The sequence below is a fragment of the Oncorhynchus clarkii genome, chromosome 7 (genome assembly GCF_045791955.1).
Source record: "Oncorhynchus clarkii lewisi isolate Uvic-CL-2024 chromosome 7, UVic_Ocla_1.0, whole genome shotgun sequence".
Classification (NCBI taxonomy): domain Eukaryota; kingdom Metazoa; phylum Chordata; class Actinopteri; order Salmoniformes; family Salmonidae; genus Oncorhynchus; species Oncorhynchus clarkii.
In genome coordinates, this window is record NC_092153.1 from 58,031,242 (window position 1) to 58,042,406 (window position 11,165).

Genomic DNA, 11,165 nt, shown 5'->3' on the forward strand with positions numbered 1-11,165 from the left:
ACTAGAGGGCAGACATTTGACGAACTGACTTAGGTGGTAGGTGCCACGTTTAAAGTCACTGAGCTCTTCAGTAAGGCCATTCTACTGCCAATGTTTGTCTATGGAGATTGCTGTGTGCTCAATTTTATACACCTGTCAGCAACGGGTGTTGCTGAAATAGCAGATTCTACTAATTTTGTATATTTAGTCTACGTCAAGTAAACAGCCCCCATGATCTTCCTGGTGACCCGCAGAGATGAGATGTGTATATATGATCAGCTGTCTGTCAGCCAGACCACCGTCAGCCCAGTCGCCGATCATACCACAGTCAAGGTCAAGGCCAGAGTGATTCACTTCAGTGGGCTTAATCTGTCCCATGATCCTCGGCAGCAGTGGTCAGTCAGACGGAGGAACATTGTGTCCCTGACCAGCTGACCTCATGTCCCTGGGATTATGTAAACATCTTAGAGATCAACGATCCCTCCCCCTGCTTTCTGTTTGTCCCTTTCTCTTTCCCGCTACCATTACTACTAATGAAAAACATTGTTCTTCTGACTGACTGCAGTGTGTGTTTAACCCTGTGGGTTTGTTTGTGTGCATAGGTCTGTGTGTGATCGAAGTTATTGGGAGCGAGATAGTAGGGACAATATTTGTCAGAAAGGTGGAGATTGGACTAAGCTAGGTTGATATCACGTCATAGTCACAGGGGATGGAAAGGGATGGGCGGTTGTCTGTGTTTTCATCCTGTTCTGGCCGATCAGAGAGTCTATAACTAAATGTAATCAGTGTTGTGTCTTGTATAAAACCATCCTATCACTGCTGCTCTTTGTATAAACACAGGATATAACAGTAATACATTAGGGATGTTCCCCTTGGTAGTAGTCTTTGCCAAATTATATTTAGAAAGCAGATGAACATGATTATCCACATTGAATTACTACTGGTTATAGGGGACAGTGCTATTGTTTGTTACCAATTAGGTTTCAGAAACAGAGAGCTCATTGCCATTCACAACCTCAAGTGTTGTGTGACTTGAAGGAAAATTCTTGAATAAATATTCACCCTCAAACACTCTCTCACTTACACACAAGTAGCTGAGCTGCTGTTCTCTGACCTGTAGTAGGCCAACTAGCTAACACGAGACACCAATTAAAGGGGAAACATACAGTATAACTATCTTTGCCATAGATGAATAGGGTAAACTTTTAATTATTCTGTATTTGCTGACACCCTACAGTAAAATGTAGGCACCAGTAGAGTGTGTTGGTTACAAGGCGAAACTTATTTAAATTAGGTAAGAGAATATCATGTTACCATTGGTGAATTAAAATTAGAGTTAAGGTGTTGTCACCTTGTCCCCTTAATAATCAATCCAAGTAGTGTTTGACTCCACCAATGGGGCCGGAGGGAATGGCTGCTATTTTACAGGCTCCTAACCAATTGTGCTATTTTGTGTGTTGTTTCGCATTGTTTATAACTTATTTTGTACATAATGTCGATGCTACCGCCTCTTATGACCAAAAATAGCTTCTGGATATCAGAACAGCGAATACTCACTTCGAACTGGACAACTTTCTTTAATGAGACGGACGCAAAGGATATAATGTTGCTCCCAGACAAGGCCCAAATCCATGTAATTCGCATAAAGAAATAAGGAAATACAGGAATCGGAGATCAGGGTGCCTTTGTTGGCGAGTGGGTAACCTGTCTCTACCATCCATTCTATTAGCCAACGTGCAATCACTGGAGAATAAACTGGATAAGCTCCACTCGAGACTATGTTTCACCAAGTCGTGGTTGAAGGACAACGGACAATATACAGTTTTCCATGCATCGGCAGAACAGAACAGCTACGTCTGATGAGGAGTGGGTGTGTGTGTCTATTTTGTCAATAACAGCTGGTGCGCGATGTCTAATATTAAGGTAGTTCCGAGGTATTGCTTGCCTGAGGTAGAGTACCTCATGATAACCTGTAGACCACACTATCTACCAAGTTTTAATCTATATTTTTTTGTAGCCATCTATTTACCACCACAAACCGATGCCAGCACTCCACACTGCCCTTTCCCACCTGGACAAAAGGAACACCTATGTGAGAATGCTGTTCATTGACTACAGCTCAGTGTTCAACACCATAGTGCCCACAAAGCTCATCACTGAGCTAAGGAACCTGGGACTTAACACCTCCCTCTGCAAATAGATCCTGGACTTCCTGACGGCCCGCCCCCAGGTGGTAAGGGTAGGCAACAACTCATCTGCCATGCTGATCCTCAACATGGGGGCCCCTCAAGGGTGCGTGCTTAGTCCCCTCCTCTACTCCCTGTTCAGCCACGACTGTGTGGCCAAGCACGACTCCAGCACCATCATTAAGTTTGCTAACGAAACAACGGTGGTAGGCCTGATCACAAACAACAATGAGACAGCCTATAGAGAGGACGTCAAAGACCTGGCAGTGTCGTGCCAGGACAACAACATCTCCTTCAACATGAGCAAGATAATGATGATCGTGGACTACAAGAAAAGGAGGGCTGAACATGCTCCCATTCACATCGACGGGACTTTAGTGGAGCGGGTTGAGAGTTTAAAGTTCCTTGATGTCCACATTCCCAACAAACTATCATGGTCCAAACACAACAAGAAAGTTGTGAAGAGGGCACGACAACACCTTTTCCCCCTCAGGACACTGAAACTATTTGGCATGGGACCCCAGATCCTCAAAAGGTTATACGGCTGCACCATCGAGAGCATCCTGCCTGGTTGCATCACCGCCTGGTATGGCAACTGCTCGGCATCCAAACATAAGGCGCTACAGAAGGTAGTGCATACAGCCCAGTACATCATTGGGCCAAGCCCCCCCCCCCCCCCCCCCCCGCTTTGTTTTTACACTGCTGGTATTTGCTGTTTATTTTCTATGCATAGTCACTTTACCCCTATCTACATGTACAAATTACCTCAACTAACCTGTATCCCCACACAATGACTCTGTACCTGTACCCCCCTGTATATAGCCTCCTTATTGTTATTTTATTGTGTTACTTTAGTTTATTTAGTAAATATTTTCTTAACTCTATTTTCTTAAAACTGCATTTTTGGTTAAGGGCTTGTAAGTAAGCGTTTCACTGTTGTGATTTGATTTGACATGTGGGAGGGGACCAGTAACTTTATGATCAAACTCATGATCAAGTCATTTTCTATACTTTGGTCATCATACTTTGTTCTGGTTTCCTTCAAATATCATCCAATTCCATGGAAAACATGATTTGGAATGTTCATGACCATTAAATGGTTAATTATAATCTATACACGTTGTGTACCTCATCTATGCACATCATATAGAGCTATGTAAAACTATCATATTTTTTAACGACCCTTCAGCTCAATTGTCCAGCACAGTATAACACCACATCTTTTTATCTACAATTACTGTAGAGCCATTTCTTCTTCATTTCTCATAAAGGCTCGGGGCTCAGGGCCTGTGTTCTGTAGAATTATGGCTCAGGTTAAACCTAATGGGAATCAAGCCCACTTATCCTGGGGCCGTCAGCAGTATCTCTCTACCATTGATTAACAGGCTGTGGTGTTACAGATGGAGGAACGCCATAACCCAATTTCAGTAAGCACAGTGCTTCAGTACTGCTGTCCAGTCCAAAGGTTTAATCCAGATTATTCAAGACTACTCATGCAGAGCTGTAAAAGACAGCTCCCCAACCGATCTAGTCCTTTCTGTGTTATTTAAAGTCAAAGATAGTGACTTTAAATAACATATTTGTAATATATTTGTAACATATTTGTAATATATTTGTAACATATTTGTAACATATTTGTAATATATTTGTAACATATTTGTAATATATTTGTAACATATTTGTAATATTATACTCATCTGATGACTTTGAGCCCTGTCCTATCATTCACTTTGTATTAAGACATTTTCTACCTTTTTTGGCATTGAATATGTTTATTAAAGACCCAATCAGCATAGCTGCCCTTGATTGCCACTTACCCAATTAAGATATGGAGGTTAAACGTAGGAGTGTAGGGCTGTGGCGGTCATGAAATTTTGTCAGCCGGTGATTGTCAAGCAAATAACTGCCGGTCTCAAGGTAATTGACCGTTAATTAGCATAAACACATTTAGCATCTCCTGGCTTCCACGCATTGCCTACAAGCCACTGATGCAGACCTTTGGAATATCTACATTTTAATATAACCTCCACCATCACAATAAACCATTATTTATTTTAGACAGGTCTAAAGAAACATGATATGATGAAAAAAGTATTCTATTTCAGAAGAACAGAATAGCTTACTCTGCCATATGGCTGTGGGGTAAAACTTGTTCATTTAGCAGTCAATATTTGCTTAGAATTCCATGGCATTATTTTGTTTTATTTCATAGTATGAAGAATACAATTGAACATAGCTAAATAAAATAGAAAGGATATTTTTTTCCGAACTATTTGAGGCAGTGAACACATGTGGGCATTCTGTGAGTGGTTAACAAAGAAACAGGTACTCCTACATGCTAAATGTAGAGTTATTTATGTAACTTTAGTTGTGATACAAATGCTGGCCTATATGTTTTAATTTTTAATACATTCTAAGGCTGCATGATGCGACTCTAATGATGATTTGAAAAAAGTTGCATGAAAGGCATGCGCTTTGCTTTATTTCTTGAGCAGTCTCTCATTCACAATTTGACAAGCACTTGATAATGCCTCGAATTTCCCGCCTGCATTCCCTTTGTGTGGCCATAATCCTCCTAAAAAAATGCCTTTTGCGGCCAGTGGCCATTGTGCCTTTGAATATAATAATTATAATTCCCTTACCTTGGCTGCATGTGGAACCACCTCTCACTCACATGGCTCTCAGTCACGTGATCGGGTCATTCTCACAGGCTACAAGTGAAGACAGACACATTAGGGATGCAACTGCGTGCGTCCTTTTCCAATTCCGAGGCGCATATTGAAGATATTGGAAGAACTGTCCACATTTACTTTTCATTAGCCAACAAGATGAGGAGGCCTAACAAACAGCAAAAGCACTAGCCTATGTCAATCTATTATCCCCCATAGTACAAAAGTTGATCTACTCCTATTCTGTGTGAGAAATAAATATTCAAAACATAGTCTGAGACAGTTGTGGGATGCGATGGATCCCAAATGAATACAATCACTAGCATCAAAAAACTGTTTTAAGCAATGAGTCTGACGCAAGAGATGAGAACATTTAGCCAAAATGTTGATAAACTCTTTAGGCTATTTCTTCATATTATAAGCGCAGCAATGCACACATGACAGTAGGCTATAGGCATGTATGTTCCATTAGCAGGAAAACACCATTCTCAAAAGTGACCACAAATGCGATTATGCGTGTAATGCTTTTATGGTGAAAATTATCTTCCGCAAACTTGAAACTCACGCGCTGCTTATGTATGCCAGTTAGGCTCTACACCCGTTGTGAAGAGTATTAGTGTGCTTTATTTTAAGAAGTTATTTGGCTACTTTAGTTGTGATACAAACCTTATCAAAACATATAGGCCTATGGGTTAGCCTACATGAGGTGTGCAACTTTGATTTGAAAGAGTTGCAAAAAAAAGCATGCGCTGTTTGCATTGAACTGGGCATCATTCACAAGCTAATATTGTCGCCCATCAGACTATTCTTGATTTAATCTTGTCTTTACATATACTAAATAGTATTTGTGTGAAATTTGTTTTGATTTAGAATGGACCATTATCATGCACCTGTCTCGAAACAGGGGCAGCAGAAAAAAATACATGTCATCTATGCACTTAAAAAGCGAATGAAGGATGCTTTTCCATGGTTCATTTTCATGCCAGCCAGGTAGGCTATAGTTTTAAAGTAAAGCAATGTGCTTAATATTAGGAAAGTTGAGAAATAAATATAGTAGGACTAGTCTATAGAAAGCTGATGGGATCCTCCTCTTTTTAATAGAGGCCATCACTGTTTTCTCATGCAATTGCAGAGCCTATAGAAATGTTGCGCAACATCAGATCATTTGGCTGTCATGAAGTGTTTGATTAGATTTTTGAACGCATTTGCATTGATGTCAGAGTGATTAGAGCGACAATAGAATGGAGGGTACCAGGCAGTTAGCAAGTTTGGTAGGCTACTAATGACTATCAGCATCATCAGAGCTTGGAGAATCCTAATTACTGTGACTAAACGGTCATGTCGAATTTGACTGCCATCATGACTCGTCACCTCAATACAGTCACCATAACAGCCCTAGTTACACGTTTAGTGAATGAATACGGGCTTCCTGTGTTTTGTGAATAGAAGAGAGATTACATTGGCCAGAGCCTGAGCTGTACAGTAATGACAAAACTCTTGTTTGGCATGTTTGTGAAATCAGTCTGTTGTTATGTAAGGCTAGTGCTGTACATGTAGTGTTTTTTTTTTGTGTGAATTATGTAAACTTTAGAAAGATTGATGTAAAAATGTGTGTATATGAGAAAGAGAGGAAGAAACAGAGAAACAAAAAAGGACAATAATATAAAGTGTGATGGTGTGTTTATAGTGGATCCAGTGTGTTATAGTTCTTATAGAGGTATTGTTCAAGGTTATTATAGTTTTGTGTCTTAATATTCATTTTAAGATTTTTATTAGAAATTCTGTTTAGTTTCAATTCGTTTTCAGATCCACTTTACTAGTTTTTATTTAATTTAAGTTTAGTACTATTTTGCAGGCCAAATCGTTAGGGAGCTACATAGATTTCCATGAGAAGACCGATTTTCAGGATCTCTCTTTCACCAGATGGGCTACATCAGCAGAGGAGGTGGATTGAGACGCATCCAATAATAATAAAAAACATTCCTTTTGATGGGGATTTTTGTATTATGCTATTAGAATTCATGGTAGGGGGTTAAAGGTAGACTCAGGGAGATGACTTAGATGCACGAAGTAAACAGTAGTAGTGAGTAAATGTCTACAACAACCAGGAGCATTGAAGCGCAAAGCTAAATTTCTCCATTGTTTTAGTCCCCTAGCTACCCTAGCTACCATGTTGTAGCAGCGTAGAAAAGTCTTGCCTCGTGCTCGTCTGAATGGACGTGAACGAGCAGTGAACGAGCAGATCACTTTTGTCAAGTCTCAAAGTGTGTTGCACTCTGGGAATACATGACTGCATGAGCTTTACAAAAGGATGTGATCAAAAATCATCAAGCTTTGACTGCAGTGGACTGCAAGTTTCCACGGTTGCTCCCTTTATTTAATTTGTATTTTACCAGGTAAGTTGACTGAGAACACATTCTCATTTCAAATCAAATCAAAGTTGATTTGTCACGTGTGCCGAATACAACAGGGAAATGCTTACTTACAAGCCCTAACCAACAGCGCAATTGTTAAGTAAAAAATAGGTAAATAGGTAAACAATAGATAAGTAAATAGGTTTTTTTTTTAAAGTAAAATGACAGTGAAAATAGTAGCGAGGCTATATACAGGTGGTACCGGTACAGAGTCAATGTGTGGGTGCATCGGTTAGTCGGGCTAATTGAGGTAATATGTACATGTAGGTATAGTTAATGTGACTATGCATAGATAATAAACAGAGTAATAGCAGCGTAAATCAACCGACCTGGGGAATAGTTACAGGCCAGAGGAGGGGGGATGAATGAGCCAATTGGAAGCTGGTGTCACGTTCTGACCTTTATTTCCTTTGTTTTGTCATTATTTAGTATGGTCAGGGCGTGAGTTGGGGTGGGCAGTCTGTTTGTTTTTCTATGATTTGGGGATTTCTATGTTTCGGCCTAGTATGGTTCTCAATCAGAGGCAGGTGTCATTAGTTATCTCTGATTGAGAATCATACTTAGGCAGCCTGGGTTTCACTGTTTAGTATTTCTTATTAAAAGAACCATGGACACTTACCACGCCGCATATTGGTCCGCCGATCCTTCTCGCCTCTCCTCTTCGGAAGAAGAGGAGGAAATCCCTTACAGCTGGGGATGATTAGGTAGCCTTGATGGTATGAGGGCCAGATTGGGAATTTAGCCAGGACACTGGGGTTAATACTCCTACTCTTACGATAAGTGCCATGGGATCTTTAGTGACCACAGAGAGTCAGGACACCCGTTTAACGTCCCGTCCTCACTGACTTCATTCTGCAGCCATTGCCTGCATCAACATATCAATCACTGATTGACTGTACAATGTGTACATACATAATATTATATTATGATTTCAATTTGTGAGTGCATGATATGGGGGTTAGATACATGTTTATTTTGACAGCATAAAGAATACCTTTTATAAACAATGGAAAAACTGCCATGCTATTAAAAAAGTACATTTGTGTCTGACTTTCGGCTGTTACAGATGCACCAGCTTTAGCCTTACCACTCAACCACCCAATAATTGCGGTGCTGCTAATGAAAACTACCTTTAAATTGAATGTCAATCTCAATGTGAACCGCTAGACTCAGAAGCTTGAATACACCATCAGAAAATAAAGCTTGTAAACCCCATTCTATTTATTTTCTTAATGCTACAGCGTACATTCTAGACGATTCTGTGCTTCCAACAATTCTGTGCTTCCAACTGGCAACAGTCTGGGGAAGGCCCTTTACTGTTTCAGTATGACAATGCCTCCATGCACAAAGCAAGGTCCATACAGAAATGGTTTGTCGAGATCGGTGTGGAAGAATTTGACCGGCCTGCACAGAGCCCTGACCTCAACCCCATCGAACACCTTTGGGATGAATTAGAACGCCGACTGCGAGCCAGGTCTAATCGCCTAACATCAGTGCCCGACCTCACTAATGCTCTTGTGACTGAATGGAAGCAAGTCCCCACAGAAATGACCCAACATCTAGTTGAACACCTTCCCAAAAGAGTGGAGGCTGTTATAGCAGCGAAGGGGGGACCAACTCAATATTAATACCGATGATTTTGGAATGAGATGTTCCACAAGCAGGTGTCCACAAACTTTTAGTCATGTAGTTTACCAATTCAGCCCCGATCTCTGGTATTGTCTGTCAATGACTGGAGTGTCCTCTTACTGACCTTACTACTTGTTATACTGATGTTGTATCATGGGTTTTAATGGTCAGGTGTGATGAAACTCAAAACACAGTGTATAAAATAAAATAAAATATGAAGGTTTTGAATTTGGAATATATAACACCTGTCAGATCAGCTATTCCATTCTAAATCTATGACTGCAGCAAAGGGGCAAAGTCATAAGACCTACTATTGATGTGGGCCACGGGCAGCAGGGGCAGGGGGCAGTGTGTACAGCTCCAGAACAGGTGTCATGTAGCCCACATTCACACAGAGTGATCAATAGCCGGCCAGATCTCAGCTGATCCCCAAGGGCCCACTGGACCCACTACCGGAGATTGTGTAGCGGTATTATTAAAGCCTTGATCGAAGTGGTTTGTTTAAACAGGCTGTGATATCATTCTAAGGTAAAATAAGCACATGTTCAGATACAGCACAGTACTCACGTCTTACACTCTCCAACACAACACTTTTGGTTGTCTTTCAGCTATAGGTACCTCCATGGTTCACACTGATTACATCAACAACCCTGATGTAGGCAGACCTGTGCTGTACATGGTGCTTTCAATGTGATGTGATTTGTTTCACGTGTGCATGGCCTTTGTACTCTGAGTCACGTCTTGCCAATGTTTAAGGTCTCTCTGCTGAATGTCCTGTTCCAACAGCTCGTCTAAAACGTTTACAGTTTATGACAAGCACAGCACGGCCTTGATTTATTAAAGCGGGCGCTCCTCTTTCTCACACATTCATACTTGTGTGAACACAAGCACACAGACAAAGTACAATGCTGATGGTACAAGTCTAGACGATAAAGGTCGGCCTGGGGTGAATGACATCAGCACAGACAAAAATCTCCAGAACCTTGGATCCCTTCACCTACAATAAACCCAAGTCTCCGGCACTCAACAGACCATGTCCCATTGTGTATTTCATTAGCTACTTATCAACCAATACTAAATGACTGAGGCCTTCCTAGTCTGTTGAAATATAAAGGTTAGTTGTGGTTAATCATTTAAAGCAAGGAGCAGGAGGTTAAATCATGTACCATGTTAAATACTGAGACTTACACTAGCAGCTTTAGCCAAATCCCCCATATCGCTTGGTGCCAGGTCTTAATAAGCATCATTATTAATGTTATCAGTCGCCAACATCATGAAAGGCCTAATACAATTATCATTCTCAGTAGAGCCTGATAAAGCTCTTAAAACCTGGTGGACTGCAGGTGAGATTGTGACAAGTTGACGTTTCTAGCCAAACTGGAGACTATTATCCTTTTGTGACTAGGGGGCAGTATTTTCATTTTTGGAAAAAATAACGTTCCTGTAGTAAACGGGATATTTTGTCAGGACAAGATGCTAGAATATGCATATAATTGACAGCTTAGGATAGAAAACACTCTAAAGTTTCCAAAACTGTAAAAATATTGTCTGTGAGTATAACAGAACTGATGTTGCAGGCGAAAGCCTGAGAAAAATCCAATCCGGAAGTGCCTCATGTTTTGAAAGCGTTGCGCTCCAATGCGTCCCTATTGAGCAGTGAATGGGCTATCAACCAGATTACTTTTCTCCGTATTCCCCAAGGTGTCTACAGCATTGTGACGTAGTTTCATGCATTTATGTTGAAGAATACCCGCAAGCGGCTACATTGCGCAACTGGTCACCTGATGGCTCCCAGAGTGACTCTCGCGTAAAATACAGAGGTAGCCATTATTCCAATCGGTCCTACTGAAAAACCAATTGTCCCGGTGGATATCTTATCGAATAGATATTTGAAAAACACCTTGAGGATAGATTATTAACAACGTTTGCCATGTTTCTGTCGATATTATGGAGCTAATTTGGAATATTTTTCAGAGTTTTCGTGACTGCAATTTCCGGGTGATTTCTCAGCCAAACGTGAAGAACAAACGGAGCATTGGCTATCTAACTGGGAGTCTCGTGAGTGAAAACATCCGAAGCTCATCAAAGGTAAACGATTTAATTTGATTGCTTTTCTGATTTCCGTGACCAAGTTACCTGCTGCTAGCTGGACAAAATGCTATGCTAGGCTATCGATAAACTTACACAAATGCTTGTCTAGCTTTGGCTGTAAAGCATATTTTGAAAATCTGAGATGACAGGGTGATTAACAAAAGGCTATGCTGTGTCTCAATATATTTCACTTGTGA